The sequence below is a fragment of the Lepidochelys olivacea genome (assembly GCF_965140295.1).
Source record: "Lepidochelys olivacea isolate rLepOli2 genome assembly, chromosome: 7".
NCBI classification, from domain to species: domain Eukaryota; kingdom Metazoa; phylum Chordata; order Testudines; family Cheloniidae; genus Lepidochelys; species Lepidochelys olivacea.
This window is the reverse complement of record NC_140417.1, coordinates 7,746,444-7,758,738: the sequence shown is the minus strand read 5'-3', so window position 1 is coordinate 7,758,738 and position 12,295 is coordinate 7,746,444. Positions and strand designations below refer to the sequence as shown.

Here is a 12,295-nt window from a genome sequence, read left to right as displayed (position 1 = left end):
CTGCACAATATAAGGTTGTTTAAAAAAAACAAAACAACCCATCCTGAGCCCTAACAAGCAATTCTAGCTTTTATTAGATTAGGAGACTGATCATCTTTTGAAGATCTAACTTTAATATTCTCTTTGTAAACGCTACTGATTCCAGTGTGGTACTAACCACAATCTCCTTTCAAAGTATAATGATAACAAACAACCATAATTATGCATAACAAACTATTAGACATCCATAAACCATGCACTCAAACCAACCTGTGATGATTTACCAGCTCTCTGAAATTGGTAAACCATTGGAAGATGTTATTGTTACCTGTCCTAGAACATGTAATAGCAAAAATCACTAAGTCTCTTAAAAAGTCATGAAGGGTATGTCTCTAATGTGAAGCCAACATCTTGAATGGAGAGACAATCTATTGAACCAGAAGGTAAAGCAGAAATGAATGAAATTGAGTTATTCTTACTAGCACTGAAGGTTCTTAATGTAGGAAGGTGTAAAGGTGGGGGAGGAAAGTAATGAAAAAATAACTAGAAAGGACGTTAGCCTGAATTTTCACCACAAATGTGACAAATCTGGGGTGACTGAACAGGTAACAACTTGAGAAGCTTCTTACAGAATTTCACTGTTAAGAAAAGTGTTAATTTCAAAGGAGACAGAACATAATTTGAACTGTTAAAGTCTTGGGGCCAGATTCTCAACAGGTGTAAATCAACATCACTCCATTGACTTCCTTTGAACAATACCCATTTATGCCAGCTCAGAATCTGGCTATCGGACTCCTCACTTCTACATGCTGGCCAGGCACCGCGTTGGGAATGCACGGCCTTTGAGATGTACAAGACTGTCTAAAGGCCCAGTCTCACCCTTAATCAATGTTTCTCCTCTCCAAGAGCAGCCAAATGTAACTCATTGCTTGCCAGCCACTATGACCAAAGATTTCAGCCAGTTGCAGAAAGACAAAACCATCTGGAGCAGAAGGCTGGACAGAGTAAAGTGACACATGCTTATGCCAGGTTTCTGAAAGGAACAATAACTACACCCATGGGAAGTAGCAAAATTGCTCTACTTTAAAAAATAATTAAAAAACAACAAAGCATTAAGCAGTAAAGAAGCAATGTAACAAGTGCTTCATCTTATTAGATAAACGGAATTTAGTAGGTAGGTTTTACCTGGTGTGCTTTAGGACACCATCTGCAATGAGTAACGTCATAAGCATTAGGGGACGGTGACTCTCATGGCCAGCAGTTAAACTTTACCAAGGTTCCTGCACAGAATATGTTATATTGCTGATAATTAGAGAGCAGAATGCCAATATCCTAAAATCCAGGTGTCCACATAATTCTGCATACAGGGTAGTTTAAGACACCAATATTTTAAACAGAGTGTGGTACAGTAGGAGCAAACCATGTGTCAAGAGCAGTTGATTTAAAATCCTAACGCAAATCGCTCAGACAATACACTGAAGTTAAAAAGCTAAGTCGATTCGATCAAACTTTAGATTACAGCACTGGAAGAATGGCCTTTGTCACTCCAAATATGATGGAAGGAGCTGATGGAGAAGTGAAGAACAATGCTTGTACATATGTCCCAGAATGAGACAGAGGGGAGGAAAGTGATTTCTTCATAATTAAAAAAAAAAAGTCTCTTAAAAAACCTGATCTATTCCCGGGAGCAGGAGGACACTGAAGTTGCATCATTTACCTGCTGCCTGAGAAGGGAGCAATGGATTTTAGATTAAATTTAGATCAGTATTCACTCCGAGAGTGGATGTGAAAACGGACGAGGAAGGAACCTTTAGAGCTGAGAGGTCAACAGGCTGAATTCAAACCCACCCCCACCAGAGCTTGAATCAAAGAGTATGTTCACACTGCAGTCACCGTGGGTGATCACAGCTCATGTAGACATACCCGGACTAGCTTTAACCTAACCAGCTCAGGGATTGGAGCAACGAAGCCACTGCAGCAGGGCACACTGTACAAGCCTGCCAGGACCTGGGGTTGCAGGGCTAGTCCACGCTGAAGTCGGTGCTGCTTCAGTGCCCAAGCTAGCTAGATGTCCACACTCACTGCCTGCTTCCTGGGCTCTGGCCTTAGCTGTAATTCAAAAGCAATAACACAACAGAAGCCTCTATCCACACTCCTGCCTCCGTTTAGCTGTTGAAGGTTTTATAGCTCAGGAATTATTGCATTCTCACATCTATCATAGTTCCTGCTCCCTGAGAGAGCTACTCCTACCTCCCTTGCATCCAGGGGGGATTTATCATGCTACACTGGGATTCAATGAGCTAGCGGGAACTAATCAGTGTCTCCCTGCAGGGTTCCAGTACATGTTGGGTAAACAACAGAGTTCTACCACCCTACATGAGTTAAAATGAGCGAGTCTATCAATGCAGGAGACGGAGGGCCAGTCTGAGACTATGGAACAAGCTCCTACAAAAACTAAGGACCATTGACAGGTTTCAGAGTAACAGCCGTGTTAGTCTGTATTCGCAAAAAGAAAAGGAGGACTTGTGGCACCTTAGAGACTAACCAAGTTATTTGAGCATAAGCTTTCGTGAGCTACAGCTCACTTCATCGGATGCATACTGTGGAAAGTACAGAAGATCTTTTTATACACACAAACCATGAAAAAATGGGTGTTTACCACTACAAAAGGTTTTCCCTCCCCCCACCCCACTCTCCTGCTGGTAATAGCTTATCTAAAGTGATCACTCTCCTTACAATGTGTATGATAATCAAGTTGGGCCATTTGCAGGAGAGTGGGGTAGGGGAAAACCTTTTGTAGTGGTAAACACCCATTTTTTCATGGTTTGTGTGTATAAAAAGATCTTCTGTACTTTCCACAGTATGCATCCGATGAAGTGAGCTGTAGCTCACGAAAGCTTATGGTCAAATAAATTGGTTAGTCTCTAAGGTGCCACAAGTACTCCTTTTCTTTTTAAGGACCATTGCAAACCTCACCACCTTCCGCTCAAAGTGCAAGGAGCATTTCTTCAGCTTAACAAACACAGAGCAGCCTCTACTGTTCCACCCCACCCCTTTTCCTTGTACGTCTTCAGTGGAAGGACTTAATTCAGTCAAACTTGGGTTTCAATCATATTCAAATTGCAATTTTATTTTTTAGCGACATGCTAAATCACAGGCTGTGAAGCAGGCTGGCATAACTTAGCTAATATAGTTGTTCCTTAGAGCTTCCACGCAAGTTCCAGGACAAGTGGGAGTTTTAATCCCTTTCAGAGCCTGGGCTGGCATCTAAACAGACAGTGTGAAACGCTACTGCAAAGTGGGGGAAGTAAAAATGATTTGACACCATTCAAGATCTTTTCCTCATTTCTCCGTAATGAAACCTGAACAGAGATAAACTAAATTATTTCACCAGTTTTTAAAATGGTCAGAAATCGACTGTCCGGCTCAAGAAAGGAAAGAATGGAGTTCCTTTGGACATGAACCCACCCTCTCTATTAAAGTTTACCGGGATAAACTATGCAAACATTTTTCATTGCTCTTGGCTATGGTGTATCCTGTCCATCAATTTCACTAACCTTTCCTAATCGTCTTCCCTAGTCAATAGGTGGGTAGGGTCATTCGTTGAAGTGATTACTCCATGCCTCAAACACAGCATCTGGAATGATTTTTTTGCAGAGAATGGTCATTACAAATGATACATTATTATGGGGATGCAAATTCTGATTATATGAAGCTCCTTAATTTCATCTGGCATCCTATCCCACAGCCAGCTGGGGTGAAAAATTGAAATCTGCTGCAACAGCTGCCAGCGCTGCTGTTTGGTGCTATGGTCCCAACACCTGGCATTGTGGAGTCATGCTCTCCAAACAAAGAATGATTGCTTTGATAAAAAGAATGAAGCGTGTCAACAGCAAGCACATCTGACGTCTACTGCCAAATGGCTCGTGACAAATTCCTGGGAGAGAGTAAATGTACACTTCTCATGTATGGATCGTACTAATGCTGTTGCACTATTCAACTCTGGCTGTTGCTCTGCAACAAGGAGAAAAGTGGCCCGATCTAAAACATACGGTATTGTTTCCTTGCTCCGACTTCATCACATCACAGGGTGACTGGACCTTTAAGAGGCAACTGGTCCAGCCACACCTGTGAGCCACTTAGCTTACTTCCCCGGGTGGACAAAATGAACAATGTCACATGACAGGGAGGTCATGTGGCTAAATCAACTTTGCTGGGGTGTAGATAAAGCAGAAGCCTGTGGAGAATCAAAGGGAGAGAGAAGGAAACTCTACAGGTAGGAAGCTGTGGGAGTGGCTGCTGGATAGCAAACAGGGAGACACTGAAAGGAGTGGCGGGGCTGCATTAGCTGCTCTACATAACAAATCATTTACATTCTCTCTCTCTCTCACTAGCATAACAGTTTATTTATAATCCATGAAACAATTGAGCTATTGTCAAAAACAACTCTTTAAAAGACAACACTTTCAGGGCGGTTTCTCCCAGTTTTAGTGTTTGCTGCTACCACAGGTTCAATGCAAAATACTATTATGTTTATGCACATACATATTTACAGTGCCCTAGGGCTCTGCTCTGTGGGGGATTTGCCCTTCCCAGGCTGTGCATAATGGTGTCCAAGCCCTCTGTACGGTACACCAGCTCCTTAACATCTTGGAGACAAGTGATAGTCCCTCAATCTCCTTCAACCCCACCTCCCACCACAGCAAATTCTAGTCATTGTCTTCTCCAGCAGGGGAGAGAGCCTGCCTTCTAATCAAACAAATAGGCAAAATCCTTGGAATACAGTCCTCGCAGCAGACCCTTCTGGTCCACGTGCTGCTTCGCTGCTGAATTCTTCAGTCTGTCAGTCACTCCTCTTATTTATAAACCCATCCCTCTCCCCTTGAGTTCCATTGGTTCCACTCTCAGAGAGTGACTCTGGGTGTGTCCTGCCCACAATGGAAATCACCCAATTAGCACCAGACAGCTAACGGGCATGCCTGCCACACCCAATCTCTGGATGGATTTTGGATCATTCAGCAGAACCCTCCACCCCACACTGACAGGTCTTTATGCACACAGAGCCCTCCCACCACCCCAAAGAACTATATATCTTCCCAGCTGTTTCTTATCTTATTTACACTCCTAAATGCTGCATATGGGTCACACACACTGAGGCCCTGATTCAGGACAGCATCCCTATTCAGGAAAGTACTTAAGGATGTGCTTAAATCCCATTGAAGTCAATGTTGTCCTGAATAAAGATGGACTCCCGCTCATGCTTAAGTGCTTTCTTGAGTCAGGACCTCTGAAATTATTTTAGCTGGTTTGTAAGCTATGATTGGAAGAAATCCACCTGTTTTCCCCCTCACTGTGTTTCTATTATCTCAAGTCCAAATTAATATTAAACCAGAATTCTCAGTTTCTTATCCTCTGCCATATGGCTCAAACTCCCTGCTCAGAGCAGGGTGAACTAACCATGGGGCAGCGAGAAGCTGTAACTTAAGCTTCAAGAGGAGTTAATCTGAGAAGAGGCAAAAAGAGCTGGTGGCATTCCTAAAACTTTTGGTTTGAGCAGATACACGAGTTCAAAGGAATACAATTAAAAGGGGGGAAATTTCTGAAAAAAACCAAAACATTTTAAAAAGTAAATGATTGGGGGGTTTTTGTTTGTTTTATAAGATGCTTGTTACCTTGAGGACTGCAAAAACTGAATCCCTGCCAGAGCACTAAGCTAGTAAATTTTATGATGAATATTCCTGCAACACAAAGTCTCTTTGTGGATTTAAATTAATCTAAAACACATTCATTAATTCATAGCTAAGGATTAAATTCTATTTTGTTGATGACCTCGGTGTTGTTTGTCTATAACTAGATTTCTCCTAAAAGACAGCAATGCTGTTTAGTCATAATGTCAAACTTTGATTCCACTTGAACAGCAATTACCCTGCATTTTGACTTTGATATATCTTAAATAGCTTTCCTTTCTCCCATGAATGTGTGCACACGTGTTGAGTGTTTATATACCAACACATGAAAATATGGATTGTTACATATTTAATCTACGCAATGTGTATCTGTCTATATACATACATGTTGAGTCTACATTTTGGGAACAGTTTAGCCGTAACTTATGGCCAGGAGGAAGACATTAAAGTATCCACATAGGCTAGAGCTGATGGAAAAAATGTCAGATTTCTCAGTGAAAATATTTAATGTAGTTTTTAAAAATGAAAGAAAACATTCTACCACTGGCAGAGCCATGAAGATGTTGTTCAGGTTTTCCCAAATAAATTAAACTTTATTTATAGGCACTACATGAACCACTTGTCTCTGGAGCTTCGAGATGAGCCGTACAAATCAGTGGGATCTGCCCATAAGGAACAGATCCCGGTTGCCGCCTATCTTGGTATCCAAAATGCAACAGCTATGCCCAATTTCAACTACAGCTACTTGAAATGTCCCCAAGTTTGATTTATTTTTTCCAATGAAAAATTGCTGAAATTTTGAAGCAACAAAAAAATGTTTCAGTTGAATTTTCATACTCCCCGCCCGCCCCCCCCCCCGCCCGCCACACCCAGACACACACTTTTCGACCACCTCTAGTTCCAAGTGCCAGGAGGGATGTGGCCCCAGGGCATCCACACAGGGGGCTCTGTGCCCGGGACACTCACCAGAGGAGGCTGTTGGCAGAAAGTGAATGTAGGAATGGCTAATGGGCCTGTTCAGAGGTCGTCTTCAGACCATGTGCAGGTGAAAGCAACAGTCTGTATTTACCACTCAAGACCCAGGAGTGGTACCATGACTTGGCCATGCCAGCATACCAGGACCTATTTGTAGTTTGTGGGAGGGGGAATAATCCTTCCCCCATACACAGAGGGGACTTTCTCATGGACAAAGACCTATCATTCAGGCTTTACCTGCAGAACCAGTATTTGTCCCACTGTTTAGCACATGGTGCTTACTTGCCACGGGTTTTTCTGGCCCTTTATAAAAGCTTCCTCTGCTTTTTCTCCCTGTGAAATATGGTAGTTACTATGGAAACTAATTGGCGTGGCTGGAGTATGCAGGCCTCCATATGCCCACTGTAAGGTCACTGTATATACACACCTTGGGTTGAGAAACACAGGTGGTTACAATGGCTTTGATGACTATTGTATCTGCATATAAGGGGTCATTCTCATCCCTGGTGTACCTCCGTTGACCCTGGGGAGGAAGGTACACCAGGGATGGATTTGGCTCTGTACACCCATGTAGACATTCTACATGCAGCTGGGCATACAGAGGTTTGTTAAGGAAATGCAACACCCAGAGTTATTCTCCTACTTTCTGCCGTTCTTCAGAAGTCATGGGAAAGTGAATGTGAGAGACTGTGTGATTCATCATTGCCTGAAAAAAACACATGAGACATCTAGATCTAGATAGACCTCGCTGACTGATGTCTCTTATACCCCATCTCAGTCTGTGAAATGATCTGGTAACAAGTAGAGCTAGCAATTACTTTTAGCAGGACAGGTAATACATGACTGCATCTGCTGTTTCACTGCATTGCCCGGCAAGTAGAATATATTGCTGTACGACCGCTCGTCTAAGCAACTTTATCAGTATGTTGTTGTTCTCTCATTCCAAAGTACACAACCAAGCTTGTCCTCCATTCTGGTTCTTCACTGCATTGTTCATAATGGCTTACAGAAATGTACACCATTCCACAACACGATCCCAGAGGAAATGACGGTGTTTTTCTGATTGCCAGTCTCCTTGAGTATAAAGGCATCTCAGGTAGAGCTGGTCAAAAATTTTCCATCAAAATGTTTGCTGGGTTTTTTGTTTTGTTTTTTAAATGCAAAATGGCTTGTCACACACAAAAAAAATCTGTTGTAAAAACCAAAACCAAACAGTTGGGGTTTTGTCCAAAAAAACAAACCCAAAACCAAAATATTGTTGTTTTAATCTAAACGTTTTCATTTGACCCAAAGCCCCAGAACTGAATAAAAAAAATCTTAGGGGGGAAAAAAATAATTCTGTGATCACCTCTAATCCCAGTGTTTCTATGGAGAGTTTCTGTGCGTGACTGACAGGACTCAAAACACATGATTGCCAGCCTCCGTGTGTATTGGTCTTTATATAGATGGGTGAAACTCTTTCTTTCTCTTTCTTGACTTAGCCTCCTTCTCTAACTGGTTATCTGTAGGTGAGCCTGGAACTCCCCAGGTAATACAAAACCAGCATAGCCAGCTCTATGCCATGCTGACCTGGCCAGAGGGCTGAGTTGTGAAGAGGAAGCAGGAGCTGCTGGAGTGAGAGAGGGGTTGTGGACTGAGAGAGAGACAGACAGACAGACAGAGAGATGATGTGCAGGAAGGGGAATTGGCCTCCCAGAGCTAATCCCCAGAACCAACAGGAGGAGGCGTGGTCCAGCGGTGAGAAAGGCAGCATGTTTTGGTGCATGGAACTGCTGTGGGAATCGGAAGACATGCTTCGCTCTGCAATTGACTCACTGTATGATGTAGAACAAGTCCTTTTGCTTTTTGCTGCCTCAGTTTCTTCAGCTATAAAAATATTACCCACCTGGGAAAAGTGCTTTAAGGTGTGCCATTGAGAAGTGCCAAATATTAGATTTACTGTGTGCTGTTTCTGAATTATTAACACATTACACCTCCCTAAGATCTGACTCATGTTTGAAATTATTGGTGACACACCCTTAAACAGGAACAAGTAACTCCAAATGTTAACAGTCTGTTCTTAGTGGTGTCAAGTCATCTGATCACCTTAGTTAACCAGGATATTTTCCACAGCAAAATGTCAAGCATGCACTGTTCAGATCCATATCAAATTCAGGTTTAACTTAGGATTCAGGACGTAAGTCTGGGACTGACCCAAGGTTAGGGTCTGGATTCTGATGGGGCCAGAGTCTTGTGAACTGTCCTCATGAGAGTTCAGTCCCAAATGGTGGAGATCTCATGCGATCAAGTGCTATCATGAAATCCCTGCTATATTTTGATTACAATGGGTCTGATCTGGTCCTGTAAAGCAGTTTTGGATCCTGTTTAGACTCAAAACCATAGTGGCAGGCAGCCCTTTCTTGGAGCAACTTACCCAGGGTTGTGATGGATTCTGCATCACTGACAATCTTTACTGGGCTGTTTGAGCTGCTCTGAGCATTGTTTTGGAGGAGTTCTCTGGCCTGTGTTATGCAGGAGGCAGACTAGATGATCACAGTGGTCCCTTCTGAACTTGAAATCTATGACTCTTCATTGAAATTCAGAGAAGGATTCAAATCAGAGGTCCCCGTTCTCTAATTTTCAGTCTGGTTCAAGCAGTCCAGTGCTGATATAAAAACACCTATTCACGTGCAAATTGTTTAACACCTTTACAAATGCTTTCTGCTAGGGTTGCCACACAGATGTGACAACTGCGGAGAAGGGCACAATGGCCTCATGCCTCAGCCGCTGTCAACTGAGCGGAGAGACAACATTGGAAATAGAGAGACAATGAGTGAGAAAGACCAGAGCAACGCTGACACACACATTTCAATACAACACACTCACACCAATGAACCAGTGCAAACACAGGTGTTGAAGCAGGCTCTGTTCAGACCTATGGAAGAGTTTAGCATGTGACTAAGGCCATGATGATGCTACGCCGAATAGCTCATGTTGGTCTTTTATTATTCCCACCGAAATGCTCCTTCTGTCGGCATATGCTGAATCTACACACATATCTGTAGCTGTATCAGCAGAATTTGCACAGCATAGGCTAGCTCTCAGGGGAAAGAACAGAGAAATCGCAATAGGCGTTAGGTCACACCGTGCTCCTTCCGTCTGCGGAAATAGGAGTCCTCTAAAATCAACAAGGTCCTGGGATATAAATTTTGTCTGCCAAGGGTGGCGTGGAGGTTGATAGGGAAAGTGTCCCCGGAAGTTTCAGCCCACTGTTAGGTCAGTCAGACCTTCCCAGAAGTAATGACTTCTTTGTTGTTATTTAGTTAATTATTCAAGAGAAGAAAGCAGAGTTTGGCCAAACAGGATGTCAGATTTTATTAAACGGTATAATTTATATCGTTAGGTATAAATTACAATAAAAGACACACACCCCAAAAAAACCTTCTCGGCACCTAACCGTTAAATTATACCACTGTTCATCAGTGATAACCACCCAGCAGCAAATATAATATATAAATATTGCTCAAAACTTAGCCAGCCAGTAATTCAAAAGAGCAAAACAACTCCCTTAGCTCCCCCACCAGGAACATATCCTCAGCCTTCTCCAGAAAAGCCTCTTAATTAAATAGCTTTTGCTGCAGGTCTGTTTTGGACCAAGGGAGGTGAGAGGAATGATGGTTCAGTGATTAGGGCCCTGGCCTAGGTAACATACTATTATGCTTTACATGTGTTATATAGCCACAGGGCACCATAAGGTTAACCTCAAAAGGCACGCCATAAATCTGAATGATTAATTAACTACTTTAATGATCTAATACAAAAATTAAAGCTGCACTGACCCCTGAAGACCCATTTCGATGTTTGTCACATAAAGGTAAAATCCAGCTGCTTGGTTCAAATACTGCTTTTTATCCACTTTTGGGCCTAGGAATCCCAGGTGGGACAGTCCAGCAATGAAACAGGCATGCCTGAAAACATAACCCACATTTTAATTTTAATAGGACAGAAAAATCCTGTCAAAATGTTCTGTTGCTCATTTTGTATGAGAGATGAACGGGAGCTTGGGGGGGACTGGAATCCTACTGAGGTGGCCTTCATTGCAGTCCAACCATTTTTCACGGCAGCTGCATCTGTTTTGCACAGAGGCCAGGTGGTCCCAGAAATAAACTGTCCATTACTAGCCTTGATTATAACCAGTTCATATTACAGATTCACAGATTCCAAGGCTAAAAGGGACCGTCACGATCATCGAGTCTGACCTCCTGCATAACACAGGTTGTAGGCCTTGACCCAGCCATTCCTGCCTCCAGCCCAAGAACTTCTGGAGGAACTGAAACACGTCTTTGAGAAAGGCAGCCATCACAGGTGCCGACTTTCCAATGTGCCAGGGGACGAGGGAGGAGTGGTCTATCCCTGGCTCTGCTCCACCCCTTCCCCCAAGACCCCACCCTGCCTCTTCCCACCCCATTCTCCCCCTCCCCTGAGCGCGCTCTGTCTTCACTCCTCCCCTTCCCCCCAGAGCCTCCTGCACGCCATGAAACAGCGGCCGGTGGGAGGCGTGGGGAGGGAGGGAGAGGCGCTGATCTGCGGGGCCCATCGGTGGGTGGGAGGCACTTGGGAGGTGGGGGAGCTGCTAGTGGGTGTCAGCACCCACCATTTTTTCCCAGCCCCGGAGCACCCACGGAGGCTGCGCCTATGCAGCCAGTCTCAATTTCAAGACTCCAAGTGATGGGCTCGTCCAGTGGTTATTTATGCTCCCTGTTAAAAATGCACCCTCAGTCCCCGTGTGAATGTTGCCTACTTCAGCTTCCAGCCATCAGGCGACAATTGCCACTATCACTTTTGCCGCTCCTTGGAGCACATATGACCATTGTGAACACAACTGGACTGCACTGGTCATAGACTGGTGGATATTCACAGCTGGCATGCAAGCCTGCAGCTTGGTCATTCTTCACTCCAGCTCTCACCAGAAAGTCTTTGAGCAAAGTAACAACCTATATTTGTTTTCCACCTGATTAACCTATGGTGGGACCCTTATGAGTGAAGTACCAGTCGGAGACAGTGGCCATGGCTCACAAATTTAATTACTAACCTTTAATTCATAGACGGCAGACTCAATTCTTCAAGCATCTAAATTAATCCGGCTTTACTGACAGCGGTAATCAATTGTTCAACGGTCTACTTTTTGCTTAATTACTGTTGCACTACATTACATTTTCAAAATGTCAAGCATCCACTTTTGAATTGCTATAAATCACTTCAACATAGCGCCAGTAGCAAGGCTAAGGTAGGAGACTGTTATTCTCTCACACCTGACCTTGGCTACATGGAGCAGAAATTGATCATTTACTATAACAGTGAAATATCATTTAGAGAGAAATGAGTCTCCGCTAAGAACCTCAGCTGCCTAAAAAGATAGGCGATGACTTTCTGAGCTTAGCCGGCACATGCCAAAATGAAGCATGGAATGTAACTCTCTTAAAACTGGCTCAGTAATCAGAAACAGTGTAAGCTGGAGAACAAATAGGTCGAATATAAACTGCAGCATGAGCAACAAAATAACAAGATCAAATCCTGTTTGTCCTAGATTTCCATCATGATAGCACACTAAAATATCACACACCTCTAAACGTTTGTTTTAATTATGGGGTCCAGGGTTTGCATATGAATGGAAG

At 43.4% G+C, this 12,295-nt stretch overlaps 1 long non-coding RNA gene across 1 annotated transcript in view; it reads left to right on the top strand.

Annotated features, from left to right (window-relative positions):
• LOC311523453 overlaps positions 1 to 8,526 on the top strand; it is a 49,124-nt gene extending 40,598 nt beyond the window's left edge. Inside the window, exon 3 of the long non-coding RNA XR_014712339.1 lies at positions 8,150 to 8,526. This is a non-coding gene — a long non-coding RNA (uncharacterized lncRNA). The remainder of the gene's footprint in view (positions 1 to 8,149) is intronic.
• The last annotated feature ends 3,769 nt before the right edge of the window (positions 8,527 to 12,295 follow it).